Consider the following 21,315-nt stretch of genomic DNA (forward strand, 5'->3'; position numbering starts at 1 on the left):
ATTTTATTACCATCATTTGTATTGAGTTTCATTCATTCATATATATATGTATTGACCCCCTTCTTCAAATTAGATGTTTCGGAAGCGGGATGAACTCCTAGCACCAGCTCGCATGCGAGCAATTCAAGAGGAATTGGTGGCATTCTTTCTTGACCAAGTGATCGCTGAAGACGGAGAATACTATGTGGACCATGAGTTTGTATGATTATATTTGTAAGAGATAATTATTGTATATATGTAGCCGGTAGTGTCGGATAGATATACGAGAACTTGTTGTTCGACCAATCTCTCAGAGAAGGAGAGGTGGTCGATATCACTTCTCTCTGTATGCATATATGTTCATGACGATCTTCTGTTTCCTTCGTTTGCTTACTAGCTAACTACCGTGTCTAGTCCTCTCTATACGTATGTATAGTACGTAGTGTCGACCAAGCACAGACGTAAGAGAGGACACTTCTCTCTATTAATTATAGCTAGCAAACACAATATATGAAACACCTAAATTAACCCCCCAAAACCCCCAACCCCCCCCCTTCAAAAAAAAACAAAAACCCCAGCCACAGAAATGCTGACGCGTGGATGCCTATTGGTCCCGGTTGGTACCACCAACCCGGACCAAAGGGTCTCCTGCCTGGGCTCTGCGCACCGCCCACGTGGAGGCCCATCAGTCCCGGTTCTGGATTGAACCGGGACTAAAGGTACAGGGCATTAGTACCGACACTTTAGTCCCGGTTCAGGAACCGGGACTAAAGGCCCTTATGAACCGGGACTATAGGCCCTTTTTCTACCAGTGGTGCTCTGCAGGTGTCTCTGAAGGTATTTGTTGGGTTGGCGTATTTCGAGATTAGGATTTGTCACTCCGATTGTTGGAGAGCTATCTCTGGGCCCTCTCGGTAATGCACATCACATAAGCCTTGCAAGCATTGCAACTAAATAAGTTAGCTGCGCGATGATGTATTACGGAACGAGTAAAGAGACTTGCCGGTAACGAGATTGAACTAGGTATTGAGATACCGACGATCAAATCTCGCGCAAGTAACATACCGATGACAAAGGGAACAACGTATGTTGTTATGCGGTCTGACCGATAAAAGATCTTCGTAGATTGTGTAGGAGCCAATATGAGCATCCAAGTTCCGCTATTGGTTATTGACCGGAGACGTGTCTCGGTCATGTTTACATTGTTCTCGAACCCGTAGGGTCCGCATGCTTAACGTTACGATGATAGTTTCATTATGAGTTTATATATTTTGGTGTACCGAAGGTTGTTCGGAGTCCCGGATATGATCACGGACATGAGGAGGAGTCTCGAAATGGTCGAGACATAAAGATCGATATATTGGACGGCTACATTCAGACACCGGAAGTGTTTCGGGTGATTTCGGAGAAAACCGGAGTGCCGGAAGGGTTACCGGAATCCCCCGGGGAAGTATTGGGCCTTAGTGGGGCTGAGGGGAGAGAGAGGACAGCAGCCTAGGAGGTGGCGCGCCCCCTCCCATGGGTAGTCCGAATTGGACTAGGGGAAGGGGGCGCGGCCCCTCTTTCCCTCTCCCTCTCCCTCTCTTTCCTTCCCGGCCTCTCCCCCTTGCTCCTTTATATACAGGGGCAGGGGAGCACCTCAAAACAGACAAGTTGATCTACGTGATCGTTCTCTTAGCCGTGTGCGAAGCCCCCTCCACCATAATCCTCGATAATATTGTAGCGGTGCTTAGGCGAAGCCCTGCGATGCTAGAACATCAAGATCGTCACCACGCCGTCGTGCTGATGGAACTCTTCCCCGACACTTTGCTGGATTGGATTCCGGGGATCGTCATCGAGTTGAACGTGTGCTAGAACTCGGAGGTGCCGTAGTTTTGGTGCTTGATCGGTCGGGCCGTGAAGACGTACGACTACATCAACCGCGTTGTGCTAACGCTTCTGCTTCCGGTCTACGAGGGTACGTAGACAACACTCTCCCCTCTCGTTGCTATGCATCACCATGATCTTGCATGTGCGTAGGTAAAATTTTGAAATTACTACGTTCCCCAACATCGGCGGTATTGTTGGATGAAGCGGCCCGAACCGACATTACACGTACGCTTACGCGAGACTGGTTCTACCGATGTGCTTTGCACACAGGTGGCTGGCGGGTGTCGGTTCTCCAACTTTAGTTGAACCGAGTGTGGATCGGTCCTTGAGAAGGTTAAAACAGCACTAACTTGACGAACTATCGTTGTGGTTTTGATGCGTAGGTAAGAACGGTTCTTGCTCAGCCCATAGCAGCCACGGAAAACTTGCAACAACAAAGTAGAGGACGTCTAACTTGGTTTTGTAGGGCATATTGTGATGTGATATGGTCAAGACATGATGCTATATTTATTGTATGAGATGATCATGTTTTGTAACCAAGTTATCGGCAACTGGTAGGAGCCATATGGTTGTCGCTTTATTGTATGCAATGCAATCGCCCTGTAATTGCTTTAGTTTATCACTAAGCGGTAGCGGTAGTCGTAGAAGCAACAGTTGGCGACACAACAACGATGCTATGATGGAGATCAAGGTGTCGCGCTGGTGACAATGGTGATCATGACGGTGCTTCCGAGATGGAGATCACAAGTACAAGATGATGATGGCCATATCATATCACTTGTATTGATTGCATGTGATGTTTATCTTTTATGCATCTTATCTAGCTTTGATTGACGGTAGCATTATAAGATGATTTCTCACTAAATTTCAAGGTATAAGTGTTCTCCCTGAGTATGCACCGTTGCGAAAGTTCTTCGTGCTGAGACACCACGTGATGATCGGGTGTGATAAGCTCTACGTTCAAATACAACGGGTGCAAGACAGTTTTGCACATGCAGAATACTCAGGTTAAACTTGACGAGCCGAGCATATGTAGATATGGCCTCAGAACACTGAGACCGAAAGGTCGAGCGTGAATCATATAGAAGATCTGATCAACATAGTGATGTTCACCATTGAAAACTACTCCATCTCACGTGATGATCGGACATGGTTTAGTTGATATGGATCACGTGATCACTTAGATGATTAGAGGATGTCTATCTAAGTGGGAGTTCTTTAGTAATATGATTAATTGAACTTTAATTTATCATGAACTTAGTCCTGATAGTATTTTTCAAATAATGTTGTAGATCAATAGCTCGCGTTGTTGCTTCCCTTTGTTTTATATGTGTTCCTAGAGAAAACAAAGTTGAAAGATGATAGTAGCAATGATGCGGACTGGGTCCATGATCTGAGGTTTATCCTCATTGCTGCATAGAAGAATTATGTCCTAGATGCACCACTAGGTGATAGACCTATTGCAGGAGCATATACAGACGTTATGAACGTTTGGCTAGCTCAATATGATGACTACTTGATAGTTTAGTGCACCATGCTTAATGGTTTAGAATCGGGACTTCAAAGATGTTTTGAACGTCATGGACCATATGAGATGTTCCAGGAGTTGAAGTTAATATTTCAAGCAAATACCCGAGTTGAGAGATATGAAGTCTCCAACAAGTTCTATAGCTAAAAGATGGAGGAGAATAGCTCAAGCAGTGAGCATGAGCTCAGATTGTCTGGGTACTACAATCGCTTGAATCAAGTGGGAGTTAATCTTCCAGATAAGATAGTGATTGACATAATTCTCTAGTCACTATCACCAAGTTACTAGAACTTCGTGATGAACTATAATATGCAAGGGATAACGGAAACGTTTCCCAAGCTCTTCGTGATGCTGAAATCGACGAAGGTAGAAATCAAGAAAGAGCATCAACTGTTGATGGTTAACAAGACCACTAGTTTCAAGAAAAGGGCAAAGGGATAGAAGGGGAACTTCAAGAAGAACGACAAGAAAGTTGCTGCTCAAGTGAAGAAGCCCAAGTCTGGACCTAAAGCCTGAAACTGAGTGCTTCTACTGCAAAGGGACTAGTCACTGGAAGCGGAACTGCCCCAAGTATTTGGCGGATAAGAAGGATGGCAAAGTGAACAAAAATATATTTGATATACATGTTATTGATGTTTACTTTACTAGTTTTTATAGCAAACCCTCGGTATTTGATACTGGTTCAGTTTCTAAGAGTAGTAACTCGAAATGGGAGTTGCAAAATAAACAGAGACTAGTTAAGGGTGAAGTGATGATGTGTGTTGGAAGTGGTTCCAAGATTGATGTGATCATCAGCATCACACACTCCCTATACTTACGAGATTAGTGTTGAACCTAAATAAGTGTTATTTGGTGTTTGCGTTGAGCATGAATATGATTTGATTGTGTTTATTGCAATACGGCTATTCTTTAAAGTTAGAGAATAATTGTTGTTCTGTTTACATGAATAAAACCTTCGATGGTCATACACCCAATGAAAATAGTTTGTTGGATCTCGATCGTAGTGACACACATATTCATAATATTGAACCCAAATAGATGCAAAGTTAATAATGATAGTGCAACTTATTTGTGGCACTGCCGTTTAGGTCATATTGGTGTAAAGCGCATGAAGAACCTCCATGCTGATGGGCTTTTGGAATCACTTGATTATGAATCACTTGATGCTTGCCAACCATGCCTCATGGGCAAGATGACTAAAACTCCATTCTCCGGAACAATGGAGCGAGAAACAGATTTGTTGGAAATCATACATACTGCTGTATGTGGTCCAATGAATCTTGAGGCTCGCGGCGGGTATCGTTGTTTTCTCACCTTCACAGATGATTTGAGCAGATATGGGTATATCTACTTGATGAAACATAAGTCTGAAACATTTGAAAAGTTCAAAGAATTTCAGAGTGAAGTGGAAAATCATCGTAACAAGAAAATAATGTTTTCTGTGATTTGATCGCGGAGACAAATATTTGAGTTACGAGTTTGGCCTTCAATTAAAACAATGTGGAATAGTTTCACAAACTCATGCCACCCGGAACACCACAGAGTAATGGTGTGTCCGAACATCATAACTGTACTTTATTAGATATGGTGCGATCTATGATGTCTCTTACCAATTTACCACTATCGTTTTGGGGTAATGCATTAGAGACAGCTGCATTCACATTAAAAAAGGGCACCATATAAATCCATTGAGATGACACCATATGAACTGTGGTTTAGCAAGAAACCTAAGCTGTCATTTCATAAAGTTTGGGGTTGTGATGCTTATGTGAAAAAGTTTCATCCTAATAAGCTCAAACCCAAATCAGAGAAGTGCGTCTTCATAGGATACCGAAAAGTAACTGTTGGGTACACCTTCTATCACTGATCCAAAGGCAAGATCATTGCTGCTAAGAATGGATTCTTTCTAGAGAAGTTTCTCTCGAAAGAAGTGAGTGGGAGGAAAGTAGAACTTGATGAGGTAACTATACCTGCTGCCTTATTGGAAAGTAGTTCACCACAGACATCTGTTCCTGTGACTCTTACACCAATTAAGAGAGGAAGCTAATGATGATGATCATGTAACTTCAGACCAAGTTACTACCGAACCTCGTAGGTCAACCATAGTGAGATCCACACCAGAGTGCTACGGTAATCCTGTTCTAGAGGTCATGTTACTTGACCATGACAAACCTATGAACTATGAGGAAGCAAGATGAGCCCAGATTCCACGAAATGGCTTGAGGCCATGAAATCTGAGATGCGATCCATGTATGAGAACAAAGTGTGGACTTTAGTTGACTTGCCCGATGATCGGCAGGTGATGTCTACTACACAACCTTCTTCTTGTAGACGTTGTTGGGCCTCCAAGTGCAGAGGTTTGTAGGACAGTAGCAAATTTCCCTCAAGTGGAAGACCTAAGGTTTATCAATCCGTAGGAAGTGTAGGATTAAGATGGTCTCTCTCAAGCAAACCTGCAACCAAATAACAAAGAGTCTCTTGTGTCCCCAACACACCCAATACAATGGTAAATTGTATAGGTGCACTAGTTCGGCGAAGAGATGGTGATACAAGTGCAATATGGATGGTAGATATAGGTTTTTGTAATCTGACAATATAAAAACAGCAAGGTAACAAGTGGTAAAAGTGAGCGTAAACGGTATTGCAATGCTAGGAAACAAGGTCTAGGGTTCATACTTTCACTAGTGCAAGTTCTCTCAACAATAATAACATAGTTGGATCATATAACTATCCCTCAACATGCAACAAAGAGTCACTCCAAAGTCACTAATAGCGGAGAACAAACGAAGAGATTATGGTAGGGTACGAAACCACCTCAAAGTCATTCTTTCCAATCAATCCATTGGGCTATTCCTATATGTGTCACAAATAGCCCTAGAGTTCGTACTAGAATAACACCTTAAGACACAAATCAACCAAAACCCTAATGTCACCTAGATACTCCAATGTCACCTCAAGTATCCGTGGGTATGATTATACGATATGCATCACACAATCTTAGATTCATCTATTCAACCAACACATAGAACCTCAAAGAGTGCCCCAAAGTTTCTAGCGGAGAATCACGACGAAAACGTGTGACAACCCCTATGCATAGGTTCATGGGTGGAACCCGAAGTTGATCACCAAAACATACATCAAGTGAATCACGTGATATCCCGTTGTCACCACGGATACGCACGACAAGACATACATCAAGTGTTCTCAAATCTTTAAAGACTCAATCCGATAAGATTACTTCAAGGGGAAAACTCAATTCATTACAAGAGAGTAGAGGGGGAGAAGAAACATAAGATCCAACTATAATAGCAAAGCTCGCGATACATCAAGATCGTGCCAAATCAAGAACACGAGAGAGAGAGAGAGAGATCAAACACATAGCTATTGGTACATACCCTCAGCCCCGAGGGTGAACTACTCCCTCCTCGTCATGGAGAGCGCCGGGATGATGAAGATGGCCACCGGTGAGGGATCCCCCCTCCGGCAGGGTGCCCGAACAGGGTCTCCATTGACTTTTGGTGGCTACAGAGGCTTGCGGCGGCGGAACTCCCGATCTAATATCTGTTCTGGAAGTTTTAGTATACATGAGTATATATGGGTGCAGGAAGTACGTCGGTGGATCTTCGGGGGCCCCACGAGGCAGGGGGGCGCGCCCTAGGGGGGGCGCGCCCTCCACCCTCGTGAATGCCTCATGGCTTTCTTGATAGAGGGTCCAAGTCTCCTGGGTCTTATCTGATGAGAAAATCACGTTCCCGAAGGTTTCATTCCGTTTGGACTCCGTTTGATATTCTGTTTCTCCGAAACACTGAAATAGGCAAAAAACAGCAATTCTGGGCTGGGCCTCCAGTTAATAGGTTAGTCCCAAAAATAATATAAAAGTGGAAAATAAAGCTCAATATAGTCCAAAACAGTAGATAATATATCATGGAGCAATCAAAAATTATAGATACGTTGGAGACGTATCAGGCATCCCCAAGCTTAATTCCTGCTCATCCTCGAGTAGGTAAATGATAAAAAGAGATTTTTTGATGCGGAGTGCTACTTGGCATAATTTCAATGTAAATCTTCTTAATTGTGGTATGAATATTCAGATCCAAAAGATTCAAGGCAAAAGTTCATGTTGACATAAAAATAATAATACTTCAAGCATACTAAAAAAGCAATTATGTCTTCTCAAAATAACATGGCCAAAGAAAGTTATCCCTAAAAAATCATATAGTCTGGCTATGTTCTATCTTCACCACACAAAGTATTTAAATCATGCACAACCCCGATGACAAGCCAAGCAATTGTTTCATACTTTTGACATTTTCAAAACTTTTTCGATCTTCACACAATACATGAGCGTGAGCCATGGATATATCACTATATGTGGAATAGAATGGTGGTTGTGGAGAAGACAAAAAGAGGGGAAGATAGTCTCACATCAACTAGGCGTATCAATGGGCTATGGAGATGCCCATCAATAGATATCAATGTGAGTGAGTAGGGATTGACATGCAACGGATGCACTAGAGCTATAAGTATATGAAAGCTCAACAAAAGAAACTAAGTGGGTGTCCATCCAACTCGCTTGCTCACGAAGACCTAGGGCATTCTGAGGAAGCCCATCATTGGAATATACAAGCCAAGTTCTATAATGAAAAATTCCCACTAGTATATGAAAGTGACAACATAGGAGACTCTCTATTATGAAGTTCATGGTGCTACTTTGAAGCACAAGTGTGGTAAAAGGATAGTAGCATTGCCCCTTCTCTCTTTTTCTCTCATTTTTTATTTTTTTATTTGGGCCTTTTCTCTTTTTTATGGCCTCTTTTTTTCTCTTTTTTTTATTTTTCGTCCGGAGTCTCATCCCGACTTATGGGGGAATCATAGTCTCCATCATTCTTTCCTCACTGGGACAATGCTCTAATAATGATGATCGTCACACTTTTATTTTCTTACAACTCAACAATTACAACTCGATACTTAGAACAAAATATGACTCTATGTGAATGCCTCCGGCGGTGTACCGGGATGTGCAATGACTCAAGAGTGACATGTATGGAAGAATTATGAATGGTGGCTTTGCCACAAATACGATGTTAACTACATGATCATGCTAAGCAATATGACAATGATGGAGCATGTCATAATAAAAAGAACGGTGGTAAGTTGCATGGCAATATATCTCGGAATGGCTATGGAAATGCCATGATAGGTAGCTATGGTGGCTGTTTTGAGGAAGGTATATGGTGGGTGTATGATACCGGCGAAAGGTGTGCGGTATTAGAGAGGCTAGCAATGGTGGAAGGAAGGAAAGTGCGTATAATCCATGGACTCAACATTAGTCATAAAGAACTCGTATACTTATTGCAAAAATCTAGAAGTTATCAAAGAAAAGTATTACGCGCATGCTCCTAGGGGATAGATTGGTAGGAAAAGACCATCGCTCGTCCCCGACTACCACTCATAAGGAAGACAATCAATAAATAAATTATGCTCCGACTTCATCACATAACGGTTCACCATACGTGCATGCTACGGGAAACACAAACTTTAACACAAGTATTTCTCAAATTCACAACTACTCAACTAGCATGACTCTAATATCACCATCTTCATATCTCAAAACAATTATCAAGGATCAATCTTTTCTTAGTATTCAACGCACTCAAAAGAAAGTTTTACAAATCTTGAATACCAAGAATATTAGGATTATTTAAGCAAATTACCATGCTATTTAAGACTATCAAAATAATCTAATTGAAGCATGAGAGATCAATAGTTTCTATAAAACAAATCCACCATCGTGCTATAAAAGATATAAGTGAAGTACTAGAGCAACCAACAAACTACTCTAAAAGATATAAGTGAAGATCGATGAGTAGTTAAATAATTATACAACTATGTGAAGAATCTCCCATTCAATAATTTCAGATCTTGGTATTTTATTCAAACAGCAAGCAAAGCTAAAGAAAATAAAATGACGCTCCAAGAAAAACACATATCATGTGGTGAATAAAAATATAGCTCCAAGTAAAGTTACCGATGGAAGTAGACGAAAGAGGGGATGTCTTCCGGGGCATCCCCAAGCTTTGACTTTTTGGTGTCCTTAGATATTACCTTGGGGTGCCTTGGGCATCCCCAAGCTTAGGCTCTTGCCACTCCTTATTCCATAGTCCATCGAATCTTTACCCAAAACTTGAAAACTTCACAACACAAAACTTAACAGCATATCTCGTGAGCTCCGTTAGCGAAAGAAAACAAAACACCACATCAAGGTACTGTAATGAACTCATTCTTTATTTATATTGGTGTTAACCTACTGTATTCCAACTTCTCTATGGTTTGTAAACTATTTTACTAGCCATAGAGTCATCAAAATAAGCAAACAACACAATGAAAACAGAATCTGTCAAAAACAGAATAGTCTGTAGTAATCTGTATCAAACGTATACTTATGGAACACCAAAAAATTTAAAATAAATTGGTGGACCTGAGGAATTTGTCTAGTAATCATCTGCAAAAAGAATCAACTAAATATCACTCTCCAGTAAAAAGTTGAAGCTAATCTCGTGAGCGCTAAAGTTTCTGTTTTTTACAGCATGGTCATAAAGACTTCACCCAAGTATTCCCAAAGGTTCTACTTGGCACAAACACTAATTAAAACACAAACCACAACTAAAAAGAAGCTAGATGGATTATTTATTACTAAACAGAACCAAAAAGCAAGAAACTAAAATAAAGTTGGGTTGCCTCCCAACAAGCGCTATCGTTTAACGCCTCTAGCTAGGCACGATGATTTCAATGATGCTCACAAAAATATAAGAATTGAAACATAAAGAGAGCATCATAAAGAATTTGACTAGCACATTTAAGTCTAACCTACTTCCTATGCATAGGGATTTTTTGAGTAAACAACTTATGGGAACAATAATCAACTTGCATAGGAAGGTAAAACAAGCATAACTTCAAAACTTTAAACACATAGAGAGGAAACTTGATATTATTGCAATTCCTACAAGCATATATTCCTCCCTCATAATAATTTTCAGTAGCATCATGAATGAATTAAAAAATATAACCAACACCTAAAGCATTCTTTTCATGATCTACAAGCATAGAAAATTTATTACTCTCCACATAAGCAAAATTCTTCTCATTCGGAATAGTAGTGGGAGCAAACTCAACAAAATAACTATCATATGATTGAAAGTTAAGATCAAGATGACAAGTTTCATGGTTATCATTATTCTTTAAAGCATACGTGTCATCACAATAATCATCATAGATAGGAGGCATGCTTTCATCGTAGTATATTTGCTCATCAAAGCTTGGGGGACAAAAAATAGCATCTTCATCAAACATAGCTTCCCCAAGCTTGTGGCTTTGCATATCATTAGCATCATGGATATTCAAGGAATTCATACTAACAACATTGAAATCATGCTCATCATTCAAAGATTTAGTGTCAAATATTTTAATGCATTCTTCTTCTAACACTTTGGCACAATTTTCCTTTCCATCATACTCACGAAAGATATTAGAAAGGTGAAGCGTATGTGGCAAACTTAATTCCATTTTTTGGTAGTTTTCTTTTATAAACTAAACTAGTGCTAAAACAAGAAACAAAAAGATTCAATTGCAAGATCTAAAGATATACCTTCAAGCACTCACCTCCCTGGCAATGGCTTACCTAGCCTCCCCGACAACGACGCTAGAAACTGCTTGATGTCTACTACACAACCTTCTTCTTGTAGACGTTGTTGGGCCTGCAAGTGCAGGGGTTTGTAGGACAGTAGCAAATTTCCCTCAAGTGGATGACCTAAGGTTTATCAATCCGTAGGAGGCGTAGGATGAAGATGGTCTCCCTCAAGCAACCCTGCAACCAAATAACAAAGAGTCTCTTGTGTCCCCAACACACCCAATACAATGGTAAATTGTATAGGTGCACTAGTTCGGCGAAGAGATGGTGATACAAGTGCAATATGGATGGTAGATATAGGTTTTTGTAATCTGAAAATATAAAAACAGCAAGGTAACAAGTGGTAAAAGTGAGCGTAAACCGTATTGCAATGCTAGGAAACAAGGCCTAGGGTTCATACTTTCACTAGTGCAAGTTCTCTCAACAATAATAACATAGTTGGATCATATAACTATCCCTCAACATGCAACAAAGAGTCACTCCAAAGTCCCTAATAGCGGAGAACAAACGAAGAGATTATGGTAGGGTACGAAACCACCTCAAAGTTATTCTTTCCAATCAATCCATTGGGCTATTCCTATAAGTGTCACAAACAACCCTAGAGTTCGTACTAGAATAACACCTTAAGACACAAAGCAACCAAAACCCTAATGTCACCTAGATACTCCAATGTCACCTCAAGTATCTTTGGGTATGATTATACGATATGCATCACACAATCTCAGATTCATCTATTCAACCAACACATAGAACCTCAAAGAGTTCCCCAAAGTTTCTAGCGGAGAATCATGAGGAAAATGTGTGCCAACCCCTATGCATAGGTTCATGGGCAGAACCCGCAAGTTGATCACCAAAACATACATCAAGTGAATCACGTGATATCCCATTGTCCCACAGATACGGACGGCAAGACATACATAAAGCGTTCTCAAATCATTAAAGACTCAATCCGATAAGATTACTTCAAGGGGAAAACTCAATCCATTACAAGAGAGTAGAGGGGAAGAAGAAACATAAGATCCAACTATAATAGCAAAGCTCGCGATACATCAAGATCGTGCCAAATCAAGAACATGAGAGAGAGAGATTAAACACATAGGTACTGGTACATACCCTCAGCCCCGAGGGTGAACTACTCCCTCCTCGTCATGGAGAGCGCCGAGATGATGAAGATGGCCACCGGTGAGGGATCCCCCCTCCGGCAGGGTGCCAGAACAGGGTCTCGGTTGACTTTTGGTGGCTACAGAGGCTTGCGGCGGCGGAACTCCCGATCTAATCTCTGTTCTGGAAGTTTTAGGATACGTGAGTATATATGGGTGTAGGAAGTACGTCGGTGGAGCTTCGGGGGCCCCACGAGGTAGGGGGCGCGCCCTCCACCCTCGTGACCACCTCGTGGCTTTCTTGACGGAGGGTCCAAGTCTCCTGGGTCTTATCTGATGAGAAAATCACGTTCCCGAAGGTTTCATTCCGTTTGGACTTCGTTTGATATTCTGTTTCTCCGAAACACTGAAATAGGGAAAAAACATCAATTCTGGGCTGGGCCTCCGGTTAATAGGTTAGTCCCAAAAATAATATAAAAGTGGAAAATAAAGCCCAATATAGTCCAAAACAGTAGATAATATAGCATGGAGCAATCTAAAATTATAGATACGTTGGAGACGTATGAGCAGGCCATAGAAAATAAATGGATCTTCAAAAGGAAGACGGACACTGATAATAGTGTTACTATCTACAAAGCTAGACTTGTCGAAAAAAGGTTTTTTGACAAAGTTCAAGGTGTTGACTACGATGAGATTTTCTCACTCGTAGCGATGCTTAAGTCTGTCCGAATCATGTTAGCAAATTGCCACATTTTATGAAATCTGGCAAATGGATGTCAAAACTACATTCCTTAATGGATTTCTTAAAGAAGAGTTTTATATGATGCAACCAGAAGGTTTTGCTAATCCTAAAGGTGCTAACAAAATGTGCAAGCTCCAGCAATCCATCTATGGACTGGTGCAAGCATCTCGGAGTTGGAATATACGCTTTGATGAGTTGATCAAAGCATATAGTTTTATACAGACTTGCGGTGAAGCCTGTATTTACAAGAAAGTGAGTGGGAGCACTACAACATTTCTAATAAATATATGTGAATGACATATTGTTGATCGGAAATAATGTAGAATTTTCTGGAAAGCATAAAGGAGTATTTGAAAGGAGTTTTTCAAAGGAAGACCTCGGTGAAGCTGCTTACATATTGAGCATCAAGATCTATAGAGATAGATCAAGACACTTGATAAGTTTTTTCAATGAGTACATACCTTGACAAGATCTTGAAGTAGTTCAAAATGGAATAATTAAAGAAAGAGTTCTTGCCTGTGTTACAAGGTGTGAAATTGAGTAAGACTCAAAGCCCGATCACGACAGAAGATAGAAAGAGAATGAAAGTCATTCCCTATGCCTCAGCCATAGGTTCTATAAAGTATGCCATGTTGTGTACCAGATCTATTGTATAGCCTACACTTAGTTTTGCAAGGGAGTACAATAGTGATCTAGGAGTAGATCACTGAACAACGGTCAAAATTATCCTTAGTAGAATAAGGATATGTTTCTCAATTATGGAGGTGAAAAAAGGTTCATCGTAAAGGGTTACGTCAATGCAAGTTTTGACACTGATCCAGATGACTCTAAAGTCTCAATCTGGATACATATTGAAAGTGGGAGCAATTAGCTAAAGTAGCTGAGCTTCGTAGACATGGAAATTTGCAAAATACATATGGATCTGAATTTTGGCAGACCCATTGACTAAACTTCTCTCACAAGCAAAACATGATCACACCTTAGTACTCTTCGGGTGTTAATCACATAGCGATGTGAACTAGATTACTGACTCTAGTAAACCCTTTGAGTGTTGGTCACATGGCGATGTGAACAGTTAATCACATAGTGATGTGAACTATTGGTGTTAAATCACATGGCGATGTGAACTAGATTATTGACTCTAGTGCAAGTGGGAGACTGAAGGAAATATGCCCTAAAGGCAATAATAAAGTTGTTATTTATATTTCCTTATTTCATTATAAATGTTTATTATTCATGCTAGAATTGTATTAACCGGAAACATAATATATGTGTGAATACATAGACAAACATAGTGTCACTAGTATGCCTCTACTTGACTAGCTCGTTAATCGAAGATGGTTAAGTTTCCTAGCCATGGACATGAGTTGTCATTTGATTAATGGGAGCACATCATTAGGAGAATGATATGATTTACTTGACCCATTCCGTTAGCTTAGCACTTGATCATTTAGTATGTTGCTATTGCTTTCTTCATGACTTATACATGTTCCTATGACTATGAGAATATGCAACTACCGTTTACTGGAGGAACACTTTGTGTGCTGCCAAACGTCACAACGTAAATGCGTGATTATAAAGGTGCTCTACAGGTGTCTCCAAATGTACTTGTTGAGTTGGCGTATATCGAGATTAGGATTTGTCACTCCGATTGTCGGAGAGGTATCTCTGGACCCACTCGGTAATACACATCACTATAAGCCTTGCAAGCATTGTAACTAATGAGTTAGTTGCGGGATGATGTATTACGGAATGAGTAAAGAGACTTGCCAATAACGAGATTGAACTAGGTATTGAGATACCGACGATCGAATCTCGGGCAAGTAACATACCGATGACAAAGGGAACAACATATGTTGTTATGCGGTTTGACCGATAAAGATATTCGTAGAATATGTTGGAGCCAATATGAGCATCCAGGTTCCGCTATTGGTTATTGACCAGAGACGTGTCTCGTTCATGTCTACATAGTTCTCAAACCCATAGGGTCTGCACGCTTAAAGTTCGGTGACGATCGATATTATGAGTTTTTGTGTTTTGATGTACCGAAGGTAGTTCGGAGTCCCTGATGTGATCACGGACATGATGAGGAGTCTCGAAATGGTCGAGACGTAAAGATTGATATATTGGAAGGTTATATTCAGACACTGGATGAGTTCCGGGGGTTATCGGATAAATACTGGAGAAACCAGAAGGTTACCGGAACCTCCCGGGGCGTTATTGGGCCTTATGGGCCCAAGTGGAGGAAGTGGAGAGGTGACCAGCTAGGGGCACGCGGCCCCCCTAGCCCAAACTGTCGGATCACGGGTTCCGTCAAAACCCTTAAGGTTCGAACACTGGGGTGCGCGCGGAGATTTCCTCCCTACCGATCTACGCCCTAGCTCGCTAAGATCTCGCGGACGAACTCGATGAACTCACAACACAAAGACACAAGATTTATACTCGTTTGGGATACCCATGTGGTGTAATACCCTACTCCAGTGTGTGGTGGTGGATTGCCTCTTGGGCTGATGAAGAATAGTACAAGGGGAAGAACGACCTCCTAAGGTTGAGGTGTTCTTGTGTTCGGTGTGTGGCTAAGGATTGGCTCAAGGCTCGCTTGCTTGTGAGCTTTCTACGCGATTCCCCTATTATGATGGCTAGTTATAGTTATATAGGCCCTGGTCCTCTTCCCAAATATCGAGCGGGAAGGGAGCCAATAAGGGCGGCCAATTTGAAAGGGGACAACTAGTACAGCTATCCTGCGAAAGGGCTCTGGTGAGGACACCGTCTTGGGCTCCACGGTGACCTCCGTCCTGCTGGCCTACTGGTCTTGGTCTCGTTGCACTGATATGGAAACCTTTGCCTGATGCCTCGGTACTCTGCGCTTGCGCTTGCCTCCTCAGCATCAAAGAGGAAACAAGGACGCTGCACGCGCTGGCGCCCGCCTGGTGTCGATCGTCATGGCTCACGTCACGAGTTCCTCATGAGGTTTGTCCCGCCTTGATATCTCCGCTCCTCGTGAGCCTGCCTGGAGAGGCCGCTCCTGAGGAGGTCTTGCGTCGCCCGCCTCACGAGGCTTGGCCCCTCGCGAGGGTCTTGAATGCCTTGTTGACGAAGATGGGCCGTACAGGCCTGCTAGTGCAGCCACGCCGTGGGCCGTAGGCAGGCAAGTCTGGGGACCCCCGTTCCCAGAATGCCGACAGTAGCCCCCGGGCCCAAGGTGCGCTCGTTCTTGGCTTCGAGGTGAAGCCAAAGGTCAAGCGTGGAGCGCTACGGGCCCCAAAAGCCTGCGGCCTCGATTAACGCATGGCGGTTGATTGGACGTGGGCATCTCCACTTCCCATGTTGCCTTGGCAACTGCTTGATTTGACAAGTCCCTGCGACATGCAAGGAAAATCATCATTACCTGTGATCGTGGGAGGCGCCGGTTGGCCTTTTTCCGATATAAATGGGGAGGGGGAGCTGAGCCCCCGTTGCCCATCCCTTCTCGGTCCACTCGCTTCTTCCTCCTTGCTCCACCACTAGCAGCAATGGTGCCCATCCGAAGGTTTTCTGCTGGCGAGAAAGGAAAGGCCCCCCGCGATGATCCGGGGCCGCTTCCGCCGAAGAAGAGGTCGGTCTATCATCGCGACGAAGCGGCGATGCAGGTGCTGACGAGGCCTTTGTGTTAGCGGTCTCCTCCAGGGTATCCGCTACCCTTGTACGCCCGAGCCGAGGGCTCAGGAGGGCGGAGCGACGAGCGACGCCGCCCGCGCCGCGCCCGTGGTCGCTGCGCCATGGCAACACGCGCTGTCGCCCCTGGGATCCACGCCTCGGATTCCTCGTGCGAGCTCGTGCTATGGGCGCCGATGCCCCCAAGCTCTTGGATCCGCTTCCCGCAGTTCTTCTCCGATGTGATGCCGCCGAGGGGGCCTCTCAAGCTCTGGCTGCAGCATGCCGACTGCAACGCTCCGGCCACCGGAGCAGAGATCGAAGCGGTCCCCACTGGCAAGATCTTCATGACCCGCGACTGGGGCGAGGTTGCGCGGGTTTGCCGTGCGGAAGGCGCCCTCGCGATCTACTTTGAGTACGACGGCGCCGCCACGCTCTTCTTCAAGGTCTTCGACGTGGAGGGCCGCCGCCTGGAGTGTTTCCCTGGAGCGGAGCGCCAGGCTGACGCGCGCTCCGATCTTGGCTACTCCAACAGCAGCAGCCCCTGGGAGTCTAGCAATTCTCCTGAGCTTTACGGGACTTCGGAGACGAGCGATGATAGATACGTGCCCCCGAGCTCTCGTCGGGCTCGGAGTAGGGCCGCGGCATCCAGTCGCCGCCGCTGCCGCTGATCTGGATGGGGTCGGCGCGGGCCTCCTGTGGCCCATTGGTAATGATGGCTTCTTGTAACACCCCGGATGTAATTTACCTTATTTGTACCCCAACTCTTGCCGTTTCCGGCACTAAGTTACTTTATTTCCTCGTTATCAGGTTTTTGCCTCCGTGTGTTTCTGTCTTTGTCATGCATCTCTTATCATGTCATCATGCGCATTACATTTGCATACATGTTCGTCTCATGCATCCGAGCATTTTCCCCGTTGTCCGTTTTGCATTCCGGCGCTCCTATGTCCTCCGGTGTCCCTTTCTACCTCTTTTCATGTGTGGGGGTTAAACATTTTTGAATTGGACCGAGACTTGCCATGCAGCCTTGGTTTACTACCGGTAGACCGCCAGTCAAGTTTCGTGCCATTTGGACTTCGTTTGATACTCCAACGGTTAACCGAGGGACCGAAAAGGCCTCGTGTGTGTTGCAGCCCAACACCCCTCCAAAGTGGCCCAAAACCCACCTAAACCTCCTCCATCATCTAGAGCGTTCGATCACGATTGCGTTGCCGAAAACCGCACCTCAGATGGAGCTTCCTAGCTCCTCCTACCTCTATAAATAGACCCCTCCACGAAATCCCGGATCTCCTCTTCCCATAACCCCTAAAAATCTCCACCCGCCGCCACCGGACAAAATCCCACCGACGGACATGTCCGGCTAGCCGCCGTCGCCACGTGTCACGCCTCCGTTGGCCCAGCCGCATCCCCTGCCGCCGGCCCGCCGAAGCCCGGGGCGGGCCCTCCCGCGCCGCCTCCCGGGATGCGCCCCGCGCCGCCACCCGCCTTCGCGTGCCGCCCCGCTGCCCATCTCTGGCGCTGACCACAGCCGCCAACCACGCCGGCGACCGCCGAAGCCGCCGCCTCGGCTCGCCGCCCGCCATCGCCGCGCCGATGCCGCCTCCTCGCCACCCCCTTGCTGGCGCTCTGGCCACCGCGCCCCGAGCTCCGGCCGGCGAGCCCCCTCGCGCCGGCAAGCTTCTCCGACCCCAGCCACCGTGACGTCCATTTCCGGCGAACCTCGAGACTCATGCTGCTACAGTGCCAAACCCTAGATCCGATCTGGATCCGGTTGACTTTTGCCCCCTCCTAATTATTTTTTGCATTCTTCCACATGCCATAACTCTGCATCCGTAGCTCCGATTCATGCGTGTAGCATATCAAAATGTTCGTCTCGACGAATACATCATTTCATCTCATTGCATCATTTTCATTTGAGCTGATCATGATGCCTGAAATGCTGTTGGAAGATGGCTATGTGATGATTGTTTCAGATCTGTTTCAGCAAATGCCCTTTTGTCATTTTTGCCATGATTGATGTGTGCATGATATGGTCCTGAGCTCTACATGTGTTTTGAAGAATGCCATGCCATCTTTACAGGGGTGTATGCCATGTATTTTTGTGATCTTCGTGGTGACTAGCACAAGCATGCAAAGTAGCTTACCCAATTATGCTGATTTCAGGGACTTAGAATTTCACCAAGTCCTTGCCTGGTATTGTTTTTATGCCATATGTTCATGTTGTTTCCTAGTGATCCGTGCATCTTTTGGGAATGATTAGTAAGGATGTTTTGTAGATAATGTTGTGCTCTATCCATCCATGTCTTTGTTTGCAATTATGGAGCACCCTAGCTTGAGTCAATCGAGCTCTACTTTTGCTATAAAATGTTCCTGACAGATTGTTAACATGTTTAGCAATTTTGCCGAGCTTGTTGTTGTTGATCCATGCATGCTATGTTGTTGTTCTTGCCATGTCTAGCTTCTATGACATGTCTATTTGCTGGGTGTATGCTTAGATTATCATGCAATGCCTCGTAGTGAGTGCATCGAGCTCGTAAACATGCCTACTTGTTAACTGTTTTGCATGCTCTAGTTTTTCACTAAGTCTGAATCTGTTTATGTTTTTGCTATGTTCACATGGTTGCAATTGTATTTTCTGATCCCTTTTGGCTCATGGTCACTAAGGGACTTTCGTTATATGCTTTGAGTAGCTTCATTCCGTGCCTTGCTTTGTCATGATATGTTCCTGTAGCATGTAGTTTTCATGCTCTAAAGATTGCTTCCTGATGATAAATTCCTGACTTGGTATTTTCACTAAGTCCGTAACCTGTAATCTTTTGCACTTTTGTCATGTTTGTTTGACCCTGTTAATGAGTGAATTAGCCATAGATCAGTGTTGATCTTTTGTCAAGCATCACGAGTGGATCCCTGCCATGTATTTTGTTGCCATGTTTGAGTGCTGTAGCATATTTATCTTGATGCATTTAGATGGCTACTTGCTGTTTATCGCAGACCGGTGCCATATTTGTTTTGCTTGCCATTTCCAAACCGTGCATCCGATTCCGGTGATCTTTATATCGATTTCAACTGAAATCAACTCACCTTTCCAGTGGCACTCTTGGATTTCCAAGTTGAGGCCAGGTTCATTCATTCTTTTCCAAATCTTGCATATGCTTCACATACCGCATCCCGCATATCATACCATGTTTGCAATATGTTGCTTGAGCATTGCACGTGGTTGATTGTGTTCCTTTTTGCTTGTTGTTCTTGTTTGGGTAGAGCCGGGAGACGAGTACATGAACGAGGAGCCCATTGAGTACGCTTACGAGGATCAAGGCAACTCTGAGAACTTTGCAGGCAAGATGACCATACCCTCGAAATCACTTCTATCTGTGCTTGCTAGATGCTCGCTCTTTTGCTATGCCTATGCTACGATACCTACCACTTGCTTATCATACCTCCCATATTGCCATGTCAAACCTCTAACCCACCTTGTCATAGCAAACCGTTGTTTGGCTATGTTACCGCATTGCTCAGCCCCTCTTATAGCGTTGCTAGTTGTAGGTGAAGATTGGAGATCGTTCCTTGTTGGAACTTGTTTATTGTTAGGATATCACCATATTATGTTGTTTATCTTAATGCACCTATATACTTGGTAAAGGGTGGAAGGCTCGGCCTTATGCCTGGTGTTTTATTCCACTCTTGCCGCCCTAGTTTCCGTCATATCGGTGTTATGTTCCCGGATTTTGCATTCCTTACACGGTTGGGTTATAATGGGAACCCCTTGACAGTTCGCCTTGAATAAAACTCCTCCAGCAATGTCCAACCTTGGTTTTACCATTCGCCACCTAGCCTCTTTTTCCCTTGGGTTTCCGGAGCCCAAGGGTCATTTTTTTAAACCCCCCCGGGCCAGTGCTCCTCTGAGTGTTGGTCCAAACTAAGCTGCCTGCGGGGCCACCTCGGGGAAACTTGAAGGTTGGTTTTACTCGTAGCTACTCTCATCTGAGTGTGCCCTGAGAACGAGATATGTGCAGCTCCTATCGAGATTTGTCGGCACATTCGGGTGATGTTGCTGGACTTGTTTTACCATTGTCGAGGATGTCTTGTAACTGGGATGCCGAGTCTGATTGGGTTGTCTTGGGAGAAGGAATATCCTTCGTTGACCGTGAGAGCTTGTGATGGGCTAAGTTGGGACTCCCCTGCTGGGATTTGAACTTTCGAAAGCCGTGCCCGCGGTTATGGGCAGATGGGAATTTGTTAATGTCCAGTTGTAGAAGACTTGAACTTAACTTAATTAAAATGCATCAACCGCGTGTGTAGCCGTGATGGTATCTTCTCGGCGGAGTCCGGGAAGTGAACACGGCGTTGGAGTAATGCTTGACGTAGGTTGTTCTAGGATCACTTCTTGATCATAGTTGTTCATCCGTGCTTTTTCCTTCTCTTCTCGCTCTCATTTGTGTATGTTAGCCACCATATATGCTAGTCGCTTGCTGCAGCTCCACTTCATACCTTTCGCCATACCTTTAATCTTAAATAGTCTTGATCACGAGGGTGTGATATTGCTGAGTCCCCATGACCCACAGATTACTTCCAAAACCCGATGCAGGGACCGATGATATCGCTCCAGATGATATGACCGAGCTCAAGTGGGAGTTCAATGAAGACTCTCGTCGTTACTACATGTCTTTCCCAGATGATCAGTAGTGGTGCCCAGTTGGGGCGATCGGGGACTATGTTGCATTCGGGGTTTATCTTCATTTTGGTTCCATAGCCGCCCGTCTCGCCGCCTGAGCCGCCG

The sequence above is a fragment of the Triticum urartu genome, chromosome 1A (assembly GCF_056163025.1).
Source record: "Triticum urartu cultivar PI428250 chromosome 1A, HENAU_Tu73, whole genome shotgun sequence".
In the NCBI taxonomy this organism is placed as follows: domain Eukaryota; kingdom Viridiplantae; phylum Streptophyta; class Magnoliopsida; order Poales; family Poaceae; genus Triticum; species Triticum urartu.